Source organism: Schistocerca nitens, chromosome 11, assembly GCF_023898315.1.
Source record: "Schistocerca nitens isolate TAMUIC-IGC-003100 chromosome 11, iqSchNite1.1, whole genome shotgun sequence".
Lineage (NCBI taxonomy): Eukaryota > Metazoa > Arthropoda > Insecta > Orthoptera > Acrididae > Schistocerca > Schistocerca nitens.
In genome coordinates, this window is record NC_064624.1 from 109511984 (window position 1) to 109528285 (window position 16302).

The window sequence follows — 16302 nt, forward strand, 5'->3', positions numbered from 1 at the left end:
TCCTTTCCCTCAATTCAGTTAAGTACTTCGTCATCTAATCAAATGAAAGTATATGGTTCCAGAGATCTCTTCAAGTCTGAAACATCTGTGATATATATATATATATATATATATATATATATATATATATATATATATATATATATGTGTGTGTGTGTGTGTGTGTGTGTGTGTGTGTGTGTGTGTGTGTGTGTGTGTGTGTGTGTAGACTGGAGCGAGAAATAAAAATTCATACCAAGGCCAGGATCACTAGGCAGCTGTGCTGGTTAGTACGCCACCCTGCCACAGTGGGTTTGCAGAACAGTGTGCACTACCCTTGCATGCCTCAATGTTCAATTAAAGTTCCCATTCCTACCAAACGGCCTCAGGTGTGAATATGGATTTGGTTTGGGGAGGGAGGTGCTCTAGGATAGTCTGTGGAGTTGTGCAAAGCCATTGTGCCAGCGTGGCGTAGTGGTTACTGCTTCTCCGTAGTGCGCAGCCTCATTTCGAATCCCCGCCTTGGTACAAATTTTTGTCTGTCTCTTCTATCTTCTTCATTTGTTACTCAGTCCATCACACCTTCAACATTTTTTTTAAGTAGAACCATGCTGTAAAAGCTTATATTCACTTCTTGTCTGATCTGCTAATCATCCACGATTTACTGCCAAACAAATACCTACATGTCATACTCCCTAACACTTAAACTGATATTACACCTTAACAAACACCTCTTCTTCAGTATAACTTTCCTTGCTATTGTCACTCTACACTCTACATCCTCTGCACTACAGTCTTCATCAGTTATTTTGCTGTCCAAACAGTAAAAGTCATCTACTACTTTTAGTGTATCATTTCCTAATCGAATTAGCATGGCACTGCCTCATGTAATTCTGCCACACTTAATTGTCGTTGATTACTAATCTCGATGTTCATCTTATAATATATCATCAAGTCGCTATCCATTTATTCAAAGTGCTCTTCCAAGTCCTTCGCAAGCCTTATAACATTAGGATGTCGTAACCATAGTTAAATGTTTTTATTTTTTTACCCTGAACTTTAATTACCTTCCAAAATATCTCCTGATTTTACTTCAAAGCTTGCTCCACGTACAGACTCAATAGAAGCGGCGATTGTTTACAATCCCGTCTCTCTCCATTCTCGACACTTATAACCACCTTCTTGTTTCTGTACTTAATGTGAATAACCTTTCACTACGTACAGTATCTGATCAAAACTATCCAGACACCCGGTTCATAATGACTTACAAGTTCGCGGCGCCCTCCATCGGTAATGCAGGAATTCCTTTTCGTGTTGCCCCCCCCCCCCCCTTTGCCTTGATGACACCTTACACTTTCGCGGGCATACCTTCAATTAGGTGTTGGAAGGTTTCTTGGGGAACCGCAGCTCATCCTTCACAGAGTGCTGCACCGAGGAGAGGGGTCGACGTCGATCGCTGAGGCCTCGTACGAAGTCAGCGTTCCAAAACATCTCGACGGTGTTCTATAGGATTCAGGACAGGGCTATGTGCAAGCCAGTTCATCCCGGTTCTTGTCGTGTAACCACTCCGCCACAGGCCGTCAATTATGAACGGGTACTCGATCTTGTTCAAGGATGCAATCACCATCCCGAATTGGTCTTCAACAGTGGGAAGCAAGACGGTGCTTAATACATCAATTTAGTCCTGTGCTGTGATAGTGCCACACGAAACAACAAGGGGTGCAAGCCCCCTCCAAGAAAAACACCACCACACCGTAACACCACCGCACTACACATGCTGGCATATGTCGTTCACTGGGCATTCGCCATTTCCACACCCTGCCATCGGATCTTCACATTGTGTACGGTGATTCGTCAATCCACACAGCGTTTTCCCACTATTCAATGTTACGCTCCTTAAACCTAGCGAGGCGTCGTCATTTACCGGCGTGATGTGTGTCTTATGAGCAGCCGCTCGACCCTGAAATCCAAGTTTTCTCACCTCCCGGCTAATTGTCATAGTACTTGAAGTGGATCCTGATGCAGTTTGGAATTCCTGTGTGACGGTCTGGATAGATGTCTCCCTATTTCACATTACGACCCTCTTAAACTGTCGTCAGTCTTTGTAACTCAACAGACGAGGTCGGCGTGTACGCTTTTGTGCTTTACGAGTCCCTTCACTTTTCCACTTCAGTATCACATGGGAAACAGTGGACCTAGGGATGTTTAGGAGTGTGGAAATTTCGCGTACAGACATATGACACAAGTGACACCTAATCACCTGACCACATTCGAAGTTCGTAAGTTCCGCGGAGCTCCCCAGTCTGCTCTCTCACGATGTCTAATGACTATTGAGGTCGAAGGTATGGAGTACCTGGCAGTAGGTGACAGCACAATACACCTAATATGAAAAACGCACGTTTTTGGGGACGTCCGGATATGTTGGATCACAGAGTGTATATTTCATCTCAGTGTCTTTGAGAACTCGAAGAGGTATTTCAATCAACATTGTCAAAAACGTTCCCTAAATCTACAAACGCTATAACAAAATGTTTGCCTTTCTGTTCTAGAGAAAGTTGCGGGTTAAGTGCAGCCTGGGGTATGCCTGCATTTCCTTGGAGCATATGCTTATCTCCCCTGACATGGGTTTTTTGTCACTTTTTCCATTCTTCCATAAATAATTCGTCTGAACATATGGCGACTGTACCTCACTAAATTTGTGGGTCTGTAGAATTTTCACTTGTGAGCATCTGCATTATGTGAAGTAGAAACTCTCACATTCTTCCAGTGGCCTGAGGATATTTCGCCTGGGCCTGTCAACACTGATATTGACTGTTGATGACTGGAGACATGTTGACTGGTCGGACGAGTCACGTTTGAAATTGTATCTAGCGTCTAGACGCCGCCTCATGAATCCATGGGCCCTATATGTCAGCAGAGGTCTGTTCACTGTTCTATAATGGTGTGGGGCGTGTGCTGTTGGAGTGATATGGGACTCCTGATACGTATAGATACGACTCTGACAGGTGACACGAATGTGAGCATCCTGTATGATCACCTGCATTCATTTCTGTCCATTCTGCATTCCGACGCACTTGGGCATTTCTAGCAGGACAATGCGACACCACCACACGTCCAGAATTGCTACAGAGTGGCTGCAGGAACACTCTTCTGAGTTTAAACTCTTCCGCTGGCCACAAAACTCCCCAGACATGAACATTACTGAGCATATGTGGGATGCCTTGCAGTGTGCTGTTCAGAAAAACTTTCCACCCGTTCGTACCCTTACGGATCTATGTACAGCTCTGCAGGATTCATGGGGTCAGTTTCCTCTAGCACTACTTCAGACAATAGTGGAGTCCACGACACGTCGAGTTGTGGCACTCCTGCGTGTTCGCTGGGGCCCTCTATGAAAATAGGCAGGAGTACCAGTATCTTCAGCTCATTCAGTATATATGGTGCAATTAAGACTTTTTGTAATTTTGCAATAAATGCTGTAGATATGGTAATGTTAATAGCTGATCTTCCCAAAACCCATATATATTTGCAATTAATATGAGAAAAGTAAATATAATATATCATAATTGAATAAAATAAATTATCTGAAATGAATGGACTTAATAGAATGAGAGAAATGAAATGTAACGACGTGAAATCATACCAGTGCAATGAACACATCATCGGACATTAAGATACAATGATTTTTGAAGGTTTTGTGGAACTCATTTCGTCGTGGAATGACAGTTGAATTATTTAGTTGTGGTTTCGCAGCTTGCTTGAAACAACTGGCCAGCTGCACTGATGAGTGACTGTCCACCAGGAAAACACTCAGGCGCTCCCTGGACTCGTCGCGGGTCAACAGCGTAGGGGTCGCCAGCGATAGCGCGGGCCTCGCCTTCACCAGAGCGTGCCGTTTTGCGACCAGATAACACGAAGTAAAGGAGAGATCATTTCTTATTGCAGTTCTAATGAAAATTCGAATGGCAAAAACCAAAAGAACAGCTTTAAAACAAGAACAAGTGGAGCAACGAAGTAAATGAAAAAAGCACAATTCATGACATTTTCCAAGAAGGAAATTAGAAGCCATCATTGCTGACGTCAAGCTGCTGTTGATTTATGGAACACATTACAGGCTCGCGTATCACGTACTCTCATTGAGTGTCACAGCGCTGTAGACATCGGCGGCCAGCTTGATTCCTCCTACTTTACTGACTTCGGGAAGTCACTTGGGGCAGTGCCGGCACTCCGTTTGCTGAGGAAACAAGACGTCGCCGGTCAGGGGACCAGACTCAAGCCTTCCCTGCGGCCACAATTCAGCACGCTGCTCTTAAAGGAACTACATCGTCAGGTGGAAAGGTGATTTCATTCGCATAAGAAGGACGTGTCAAAGGACCAATACTGTTAACATTGCATACAAGGTGTTTCCGTAAGGCCGAACAAAATTTCAACAGGACATAGAGATTGCTCCACTGAGCAATTTGAGGTGTGGAACCTGGGGTCTGAGAAACCAGCTTAACAAGATATGGGAGTATACTCGTCCACTGCTCTGTCTAGTGTTACTGTTTTCCAGCTTATTTACAACTAACATGTGTAGAAGTTTACAGTTAGCCCTCTGAATTTTACTGTTGGCACGACACACGCTGGCAAAAGACGTTCACTTCTCATTCGACATACCACACCCTGCCATCGGATTACCAAGCTGTGCTGTGATTCGTCACTCCACACAGCGTTTTTCCATTGTTCAATCGTCGAGTGTTTACGCTCCTTACAGGAAGCGAGGCGTCGTTTGGTATTTACCGGCGTGGTGTGTGGCTTATGAGCAGCCGCTAGACCACGAAATCCAAGTTTCACTCACCTCTCACATACCTGTCGTAGTACTTTCAGTCGATCTTGATGCAGTTTGGAATTGCTGTGTGATGGTCTGGATAAATGTCTGCCTATTACAACTGCCTCTTCAACTATTGGCGCTCTCTGTCAGTCAACAGACGAGGTCGGCCTATACGCTCTTGCTGTACGTCTCCCTCCTCGTTTCCACTTCACTATCAAATCTGTAACAGTGGACCTAGGGATTTTTAGGTATGGGGAAATCTAGCGTACAGACGTATGACACAAGTGACACCCCTATCACCTGACCACATTCGTAGTCTGTGAGTTCTGCAGAGCGCCCCATTCTGCTCTCTCATGATGGTTAATGACTACTGTGGTCGCTGATATGGAGGACCTGGTAGTACGTTGCAGCACAATGCACCTAATACCAAAAACGTATGTCTTTGCTGGTGTCCGGATACTTTTGATCACATTGTGAATTTTTTTTCTCTTCCTTTTCCTACACTCGAATACCAGTCCTCTACCAAAATTAAATTTTGCTCTCCGTTAAGTTATGAATAATTTCTTTTATTTCATATTAAATTGTTTCATTTTATGTGTCATTTGCGAAGTTTGTTAATGTATAAAACTGGTACTGCTTTGGTTGGTTTTAGCTTCCTGTTTATCTTCGCCATGATAATGCGTTCTCTGCGCTGTTTACAGTGCGTTAGCCACGTTTCTGTTTTCTTCTTCATTGTTAGACCTGCATCTATATTACCCCATTTGACTTTGTGTTGGTAAACCTATATTGACTTCACCAGAAGTCCTGTCCTTCGTCCTACCACACTTCACTACTCCCACTGCATCTAAATTGAACCTGTTCATTTTCTTTTTAAATTCTCTAACCAACCTAAACGGCTAACGTATTCCCCTCTGTGACCTCTAGAACGCCAGTTTTTTTTTTTTTCTGTTGATGACATCCTCCCGAGTTTCCCCCGCCCAGAGATCCTCATGGAGGACTACCAAACCTCCATAACATTTCACCCGACAGTGTGCCCACATTATTTAACTATACAGCAAAGCTGCAGGCGCCGCGCGGGATTAGCCGATCGGTCTCAGGCGCTGCAATCATGGACTGTGCGGCTGGTCCCGGTTGAGGTTCGAGTCATCCCTCTGGCATGTGTGTGTGTGTGTGTGTGTGTGTGTCTTTGTCCTTAGGATAATTTAGGTTACATATTGTGTAAGCTTAGGGACTGATGACTTTAGCAGTTAAGTCCCATAGTAATATTTTGTTAATAGCTTTTCTTCCTGATCCTGCAGCGTCAAAAGACAGCAGAATATTTAAAGAAGTATGTATGTATTCTCCACACATCTATGTTCCCTCGACACACAATAGGGATTGCTATAAACTAAAACTGTACTCCGTCCGAACAGGCCATGAAGGTCCAACTGTAACGACCGGCCGCCGTGTCACCGTAAGCCTACATGCGTCACTGAATACGGATATGGAGGGGCATGTGGTAAGCACACAGCTCTCCCGACCGTATCTTAGTTTCTCTTTCTCTTTCTTCTCAGTCAAGTAGCTCCTCAGTTTGCCTCACAAAGCTTGAGTGCAGCCCCCCTTGGCAACAGCAATCAGCCGATCGTATGGTCACCTATCCAAGTGCTAGCCCAGCCAGACAGTGCTCAGCTTCAGTGATCTGACGGGAACCGGTGTTACCACTGCGGCGAGGCCGTTGGCACTAGGGTTTATTGCATGTCGTTGTTAAGTTCAGCTCTACAGCCTGCCCACTGAATTAGATACGGCCCTCTCTCCCTGAAGCAAGAGACATTAAACCCCAGTTTTGGCCATGCTTATTATGGATAACTTGTTTTAGGTGAAAAGTATACTCGATGCACAGTAGCCATGTTCTCGCTTGCCCAGATGGCAAGGCAACTTCTGCTTCGGTATATTGACTGCCGTCCTCTAAAATCGCTACACCAGGAAGAACAGCAATTAACAAAATATTTGTTGACGGTATGCAATATGACAAGGAACACACATGATTGTAAGTGACATAAGGTATGGACCTTGGAGAGGCTGCTACACCGCGCGGTCTCAGGCGTCTAGTCACGGTTCGCGCGGCTCCCCCCGTCGGAGGTTCGAGTCCTCCCTCGGGCATGGGTGTGTGTGTTGTCCTTATCATAAGTTAGTTTAAGTTTGATCCCAAAGGAACTTACCACCACCCCATCACCTTAAAACTCTGAACAAAGGCGAAGCCAAAACGATAATTAGAATTTAGTATCACTCCTTAGATAGTTTAAGAAATTCGGTATTGTTGTTATTGTTGTGATCTTCAGTCCAGTGACTGGGTTGATGTGGCTCTCCCTGCTACTCTGTCCTGTACAAGCTTCTTCATCTCTCAGTACCTACTGCAACCCACATCCTTCTGAATCAGCTTAGTCTATTTATCTCATGGTCTCCCTCTACGATTTTTACCCTCCACGCTGCCCTCAAATACTAAATTCATGATCCCCTTCATGGCTCAGAACATGGCCTACCAACCGATCTCTTCTGCTAGTCAACTTATGGAACAAATTACTCTTCTCCCCAATTCTAGTCAGTATCTCCTCATTAGTTATGTGATCTATCCATCTAATCTTCAGCATTCTTCTGTAGCACCATATTTTGAAAGCTTCTATTCTCTGCTTGTCCAAACTATTTTTCGTCCATGTTTCACTTCCATACATAGCTACACTCCATACAACTACTTTCAGAAAAGACTTCACGACACTTAATTCTATACTCGATGTTAACAAATTTCTCTTCTTCAGAAACGCTTTCCTTGCCATTGAAAGTCTATATTTTATACCCTCTTCGCTTGGACCATCATCAGTTATTTTTCCTCCATAATAGAAAAACTCATGGACTACTTTAAATGGTTCAAATGGCTCTGAACACTATAGGACTTATCCTCTGAGGTCATCAGTCCCCTAGAACGCTGAACTACTTAAACCTAACTAACATAAGGACATCACACACATCCATGCCCGAGGGAGGATTCGAACCTGCGACAGTAGCGGTCATTCCAGTTTGAAGCGCCTAGAACCGCACGGCCACACCGGCCGGCGGACTACTTTAAGTGTCTCATTTCCTAATCTAATTCCCTCAGCATCACCTGATTTAATTCGACTACATTCCATTAACTTCGTTTTGCTTTTGTTGATACTTATATCCTCCTTTCAAGACACTGTCCTTTCCGTTCAGCTGCTCTTTCTGTTATTATGCTGTCTCTGACAGAACTACAATGTCATCGGCGAACCTCAATGTCTTATTTCTTCTCCATGGATTTTAATTCCTACTCCGAATTTTTTTTCGTTTGATTTGCTGCTTGCTCGCTATAGATACTGAATAATATAATATTCCATATAAATGTCGTGTGGCTAGGGCCTCCCGTCGGGTAGACCGTTCGTCGGATGCTGGTCTTTCGAGCTGACGCCACTTCGGCGACCTGCGAGTCGATAGGGATGAAATGGTGGTGATTAGGACAACACAAAACCCAGTCCCCGAGCGGAGAAAAATCTCCGACCCCACCGGGAATCGAACCCGGGCCCTTCGGATTGCCCTTTTTTCGCGCTGATCACTGAGCTACAGGGGGCGGACATAATATTCGGTAAAATCACGTTCGATGTTATACAATAGATTTCGATAAATGCTGTTTTCTTTATGATTGTTAGAAAACATAGTAACTAAGCACCGATCTACGGGAGGACAGGCAAGCGGTGGTGGTGGTAGGTTCCTATGGGACCAAACTGCTGAGGTCAATGGTCCCTAGGCTTACGCACTACTTAACGTAACTTAAAGTAAGTTACGCTAAGAAAAACACACCCACGCCCATGAGAGGGCTCGAACCTCCGACGGGGGTAACCGCCCGAACCGTAGAAACACGCCCTAGACCGCGCGGCTACCCCGCGCAGCCACAACTAGGCGGTGAAACCTTGGAACCTCAAGCAGGGCTGCATTAGTATGTGCGTGGGACTCTGCGGCACAGTTTTTGTGCCCGCAGTTCGCAACAGGAGAAGAACATAACACTGAGTAACCTACACCTGAATCATACATCGCAAGAGACTTTCAAGATGTTCTACTATAAAGAAGCTGGTTTAACGCTGGACTGCTGAATTTCTTTTATGTGAATACAACAAATAAACAGCTTAAGCAAAATTTGGAAGCTTTTTGGTGTGCTTGCAGGAGTCTAAAATCTAACACAGAATGAACTGAATACTTCTGTTTCAGAGACGCTCACGCATAAAATACAGTAAGGGATATGTGAATCGAATTTTGCCTCAGTTTTTCTTGTATGTCTTCCCAATACTTCGCTGGGTCACAGCTGTTGCTGAAGTCGAACAAAGATTTTTTTTAAAGGTAACGAACATTCTCAGAGCTACGACGGAGCTGCAGTTATTGTCGGTCATTTGTGTGGACACGTCTTCTAATGCAATGTTGGGTCACCGTTTCGCTCATCATCTGAATTCAGTGCTGTTGCTAGTCTTGTCAGAGGTAAGTGCAGTAATAGTTTCCTCACTTTAAATGGTCTCGTTCCTTCCATTCCACCTGAACCTAATTCACTTGAGCTCTATAGGAGAAATTAAACAAACGAATGCCTTGAGCATGAGCCGTGTGGTGCAGAACAGCATATAGTTTGGTGAAATCCTCATATCGCAGACAGTTAGCTTCACTTTTCAACGACAATATAGCTCTAGATAAGTAGAACGATGAAGCCTGTAATTCTGCTCATGGATTTGAAATCACGATTCAAGATATTAGTTTCCCTCATTCGACATACTTTCGCAGATATTTTCCCTCTCACTAAAACCGTACCTGATATATTCTAAGCCGAGTTTATCACACTGGCAAAAGTGTAACACCAATTTGTGCGCTCCAAGCTGTGTTGAAAACCAAATGTTGGAGAGTGCATTTCACGGTCAATGTACGGACGAAACAGCAACTATACATCCTAGGCCTGATGCTGCCGTAAATCTAGAAGCAAACATAATTTTGATCAATGTAAGCAGTAATAACTGAAGCTTGTACAAAATCGCTTTAAGATTTCTTTGGACGATTTTTCTGCACTTGGTTTTATTTTTCCTTTTTTTCGTTCGCTGCTGTTTAGGATCAGAAGGGTGGTTGCGCATATTTCCGGAGAAATGCTGGTTATTTGTTGGAGTTCATTGTCAAATGGACTCCAGACCATTGCTGTGTTGTGCAGTGTCTCTGGTCGCGCCTCGTCGCACTTTCTAGCTCTGAGCACAAAATGAGCAGCTACTGGTGGCGTAAGCAATAGAGACACGCTCCAGGTGAGAAGTGTGTGCTGCAGTTCGACTTCTTTATGCTGAGGGATTCCGCCTGATCTCACGCGGCCCATGTAACACAACCCTCACTTGTGATAGCAAGGAGTGGCAGTCATGCGAGATCTTTGAAGCAGGATGTCCATGATTCAGGCGGTCAGGGAAGGGAGCGAATGACAGCCGATGTCCTTGTTCACTGGTTGGATAAGGCGATTCGAGAAAATCGACCTTAAGGGGCAGTCCAGAACAAGCGAAGAGGAACCCTGCCATTGGGCAGTGACCCTCTTCATGACAATGCTCAACAGCTCACTTCAGATGCTATAAAGACGCTCGTGCAGTCTGAGATAGGAAGTGTTTGGTCTCCCACAATAACAGCGTCGATTTTGCTTCATCACTAACGGCAATGTGAAGCTGTGTCGCATGCTTCCCTGAAGTCAAGGAAAACGTCACAAACATGGCCACCGGTGTATACACCGTAGTGGGCCTCATGGAAAAACACAGCGAGCTGAGTGTCCCAAGTTCTCTATACATGGAATCCATGTTGATTTTTATACAGTAGGCTTCCGTGAGCGTAGTTCATATTCCGTAATTCTTGGTTGATGTCAACGATACAGGCGTATTATTATTTACCTCGGTCTTATGAACCTTCTTCGAAATGAAAATGACCTGCGCTTCTTTTCAGTCGCTAGCTACGCTTGGTTGCTCCATGCGACCTACGATAAACAGGTCCTTCTTGTTCGGGATTCAGCGCTGTTCTTCATCTTTCTGCCATTGGAATTTTCAACAGCACGCCACTGACAGTAAGAACACTCGTTTTCTCCGTGTTATCTTCAAAAGATAACGTGAGGTGACATAACCTTCAGATTGCCAGCTCTGATCCATCGAACAAAAGGAAGGACAAGAATAGAACTAAAACCTGAACATGATTCACACACCCTACCAATGACAAAGCCGTGTGAAAAAAATCAAGGCTAATAGCCTCATAAAACTCGTTAATTCACATGACTATGAACGATCTAACGTGAAAGCCGGTCGGGGTGGCCGAGCGGTTCTAGGCGCAACAGTCTGGAGCCACGCGACCGCTACGGTCGCAGGTTCGAATCCTGCCTCGGGCATGGATGTGTGTGATGTCCTTAGGTTAGTTAGGTTTAAGTAGTTCTAAGTTCTAGGGGACTGATGACCTCAGATGTTAAGTCCCATAGTGCTCACAGCCATTTGAACCATTTGAACCTAACGTGAAAAATATCAACATACACTGCACGCACCTGAGGACGGCTCGACGAGAATAGTTCAGGCCCGGATTTGGATGGGGGGGAGGGGAGGGGCAGACAGGAGTACCTGCCCAGAGCGGCAATTTCACAGGGCGACAAGTTCATATTCTTGAAGAAAGAAACCTTGTTTCACATGTCGCCTGAGCATCCAGTGCATGTTGTCTATGAATAATTCATATGATTTTGAAATGCATCTAAGCTGTTTTCTGGATATTTTTGAACACATTCTAAGTTGGTATCTGAAAAAAAAATGGTTCAAATGGCTCTGAGCACTATGGGACTTAACATCTGAGGTCATCAGTCCCCTAGAACTTAGAACTACTTAAACCTAACTAACCTAAGGACATCACACACATCCATGCCCGAGGCAGGATTCGAACATGCGACCGTAGCAGTCACGCGGTATCTGAAAGAATCATAAGTTGATTTCGCATGTATACATAGTCTAAGTGATATCTCTACCAGGGAATTCCGTCGCGTCAAGAAATAAAAACAGAGGACGGTGCTATACGAGCTGAGCAGAATAAACCCGAGCGGGTGAATACTATTTGCAGTTTGTTTATGTGGTTGATTGGCAGTGCGAATTATCAGCGTTATTTTATTAGTTAAATCCATAAATTCAGACTATCAGAGTGGAAATAACTGGTAAGACGGATTACATATTATATTTCTGCGCTTATCCAATAAAAGGAAATTTTGACATAAAATTTTTGCCAGATCGCTACATTACCAGTTGTATACTCCCCGGTTAGCAGTCGCATTAAGGTCTGTTCTCGGTAGAGAGCGGAAAACGAGTCTTACGAATACGTAATGACGCCTGAACGGGGAATAAACGCGTGATAATTGAACCTGTGGTGCTGGTACGGTTACTGAAATTAACCAGAGAATAATCTTTCACAATGGAAGGAATACTTACAGAATTTTTGATGAAAAAATTCTTGTTAGAACGAGGAAGGAGAGGAAACGGCGACACCACACAAATTATGTGGAAGAATATGACGACTGCAAATTTATATAAAAGATTTGGTACTACTATTTTTCGATCTCATGGACGAAACGTGATACTATTTCTTAATACAAAACTTTCTGCTTATAGTAGGCCTAATAGGCATTTGATATTGATACTTCGTGAATTATGCTGTCATGTTACTTACGTAAGCGAGGTAAATAAAAATGATCATTTGTGCGAAAACAGTCTCACTTATTTGGTGTGTGTTACAATTGCAGCAATATTAGGAAGGCCAGTTCATTTTATCTAGCAGACAGTGGAAAAATAGACATAATCAAGTCGAAAAACCACACAAGTCTTGAGTACTACGCGTATTAACAGTTTTTACAGTATTAGAAGACGACATCCTGATTTTGCATATAGCAGACCGTTTGACGGACTTTGATGAGGTAGTAGATTCTTTCACAGTAAGGAAGGCACACCATGGAAATCTGCAGCAAGATTAGAGACAAAAAAGTTCTGGGACCTAAGGATTAAAGAGATGTGTATAGTTTTGACGGTCTCTTGTTTTCACTGTTTTTTTTTCTTTCTTAGGAGGAGGCAGGATGTGAAACCGAATGACTAGGAGCAGGAAAGACACCACAGGACAATTTAAATTCCTTGATGGCTTGCACTGCAAAATATACACGATCGAATTCCACAGAGAAAAATACAGTGGCGTGTGATAGACGAATGCTGTGTGAAGAAGCGTGGCACTCCAGTTTGGCATACTTAAGACCGAATAACTTGTCTCACAAATCATCGAACATATATATTTTATACATCAAACCCTCGAGAAAGATGCGCAGTACAAAATGAACATATGTTTGAATAATTTAATCTTTTTAAATTTTTTTACGTTATATCACAAACACTCGAGGTGGGGGGGGGGGGGGGAGGATGGGTTCCACTACGTTCCTGCCTCGCTCGCCATGTTGCAACTCTGCGAACTGAAACACCCTCTCCAGTGCACCGCGCTTTGTCGGTGTGACGTAGGGAGCCGCCGACTCAGCGAAGGCGAGGCGCCGCATATCGCTTGTGAACCAGTGACCTCGACCGCCAGCTGTCGCTATCAAGGTTTATTTTTTCTTTTCTGAGAAGTAATTACTCACCAGTGCAGCTGAGCAACAGAAAAACTGCGAATAAGGGCGCTGCACATGAGGAAAAAGACGTAAAGTCACTCTCTGTCTGCACATTTTATGATATGTTTAATATACAGTTCACGTCAAATTATATCGCCGTTTTCATTACACAGGGTGTATGAAAAAGAATCATCCGAATTGGAACGTCTACATTTTTGAAACTAACAAAGATATAGGAGGTTGGTTCATTAAGTAATGCCCCACATTTTTTCCTCAGAACGTATATATTGTTAAGGCTCAGAATTTTGTGACAATATACATCAACATGTCTTGTTCATGTCCTATTTTTCTACGTAGTCTCCATCACGATCTTTGGCTGTACCCCAATGTTGTGGAAGAGCATGTACTCCCCGCTGGTAAAAGCTCTTGTCCTGCGGGCGTAGCCATGTTTTCACTGCATAACTGGCACTTTCGTCATCACCAGTGTTCCCCGTAGAGAATCTTTAAGCGGCCCAAAGAGATGGATGTGTGTGTGTGGGGGGGGGGGGGGGGGCAGGTCTGGACGGCAGGATGGATGCCGCAATGATGTACAACCCAGTTTGGCGATGTGTTCCCGAGTACTCATACTTATGTGCGGGCATGCATTATCGTGTAGGACCAAGATCTGGATTCTTGTCCGATCGGACATGTCGGTAACGGTTCTTTATTCAGGTATGTCAATGAATTGATGGTTGACTACCTTGGCATCACATCTACCAGAATGACGCCATGACAACCCCAGAATACTGCTATCAGGACTTTTCCGACAGAGGGGGTTGTCTTGAATTCCTTCTTTTGTGGTGAATGAGGATGATGCCACTCTATCGACAGCCTTTTTGTTTGCGGCACAAAGTGGCGCACCCATCTTTCGTCACCGGTAACGATCCATGACAGAAAGGTCCCTCCGTCGGTCTCGAAACTTCAGATGAAATGGCTTTTCTTTTAATCTTGTGGTCCGCTGAGAGCATTCGTGGAACCAATCGTGAGCACCTCTTTGCATAACCGTGAGTCTCGATCATTGCAGACGCATTTCCAATGCTGGCCGACAACTGTCGAGGCAATTGTTGAGTTGTGATGCGCCGGTCGGCACGAATAATGGCTTCCGCACGACTCAGCATGTCTGGAGCAGTGGCTGTGACAAGACGTACCGAGCATGGCTAATCATGGAGTTCTGTTTCTGAATTTTCTGAAACTGTAACTTTCTTTACCCATCGACCAACTGTACTCCTATCAACTGCATCATCGCCATAGACTGTACGCAAAATTTTATGGATGTTCACCCCAGTTCGTCTTTCCGCACACAACAATTCAATAACACCACGCTGCTTGTAACGTTTGTCGTATGTAGACGCCATGTTGACGTTGTACTACGGCTCTGCCATCTGCCAGAACGGTTCGAAACTTCACCGAGCACAGAACAAACATAAAATGTGAAGCATCAACAAGGACATTTGTCTTTGTACATTAACGCATTTTCCAAACAAAATGTGGAACATTACTTACTCAGCGACCCTCGTACAATGAATATCCTTTTTTCATTAACGAGAAACTGAAAAAGTTTCTTTTTCATACCTTTTCGTATGTGTTCAATATGCTTCCCTTGACATGAATGGCAAATGTCAATCCGGTATTCAAACTGCTCCTCACTGCAGCGAGCATGTCTTGAGTTACAGCCTCCACAGCTGCTGTCATGCGATGTCTCAGTTCACTCATTGTTGTTGGTAATGGAGGCAAATAAACACAGTCTTTTATAAACCCCCCATAAGAAATAATCACATACGGTGAGGACCGGTGACCTGGATGCCAGTAATGTAAGGGTGAATCATTTGGTTCAGTGCGATCGATCCATCGTTCAGTAATCCTTTGATTTAAAAATTCCCGCACTTCCAGATGCCAGTGTGGTGGTGCCCCATCCTGTTGGTAAATGAAGTCGTTCGAATCCAGTCTCCAACTGTGGGATAGGATCGCTCACAAGCATATCGAGGCTTATGCTTCCTGTAACAGTGTTCTCGGCAAAGCAAAATGGACCGTACATCTTTTACCGTCTAACTGCACAAAACACATTCAATTTTGGAGAATCCCTCTCATGTTGTTCAACTTCATGTCGTTGTTCCGTACCCCATACTCTCGCAGCATTACGGCCCACCTTTCCTTTAAATGGAATGTTGCGTCGTCACTTAACACTAAGGGTGGAAGAAAACTGTCACCCTCCATCTTGCTGACAAAGAAATTACAGAACACACGTTGTTGTTTGTCGCCTTCACGAAGAGCTTGCAGTGGCTGAATTTTGTACGGTTTCACGTGTAAACGTCTACGCAACACACGCCAGACGGATATCGGAGGCATGTTGAGCTGTCGGCCTGCACGGCGAACGGATTTCTGCAGACTCCTTGTGAAACTATGGCGGATGCGTTCGACGTTTGTGTCAGACACTCGCAGATGTCCCGGCGATTTGCCTTTACGGAAACAACCTGTTTCTCGCAGGTGTTCGTGCCATCGTCTAATGTGCTGTAGCTGTGCTGTAGCAGGATCCACACCATACCCAGTACGAAAGTCACGCTGAAAAGTTATTACCGTCCCGCACTGCACAAAACGTAGAACACAAAACGCTGTCTCTTGTCTTTACTAGAACTGAAGTGGGTGCACACTACTGCTACTTGGCGAGAATCATGTAAAACTTGAGAGTTTTCTCTTTCCATCAGTACATTATTCACGCACGTATCTCAAGTAACGTAATAGTTGCATTTTTACCGGGTCATCGAATTTTACACTTAGTTGATTGGAATCGAAAGAAGGTCAGAAAACTCGGGAAGAACAGCTGCAAGCGCAAAAC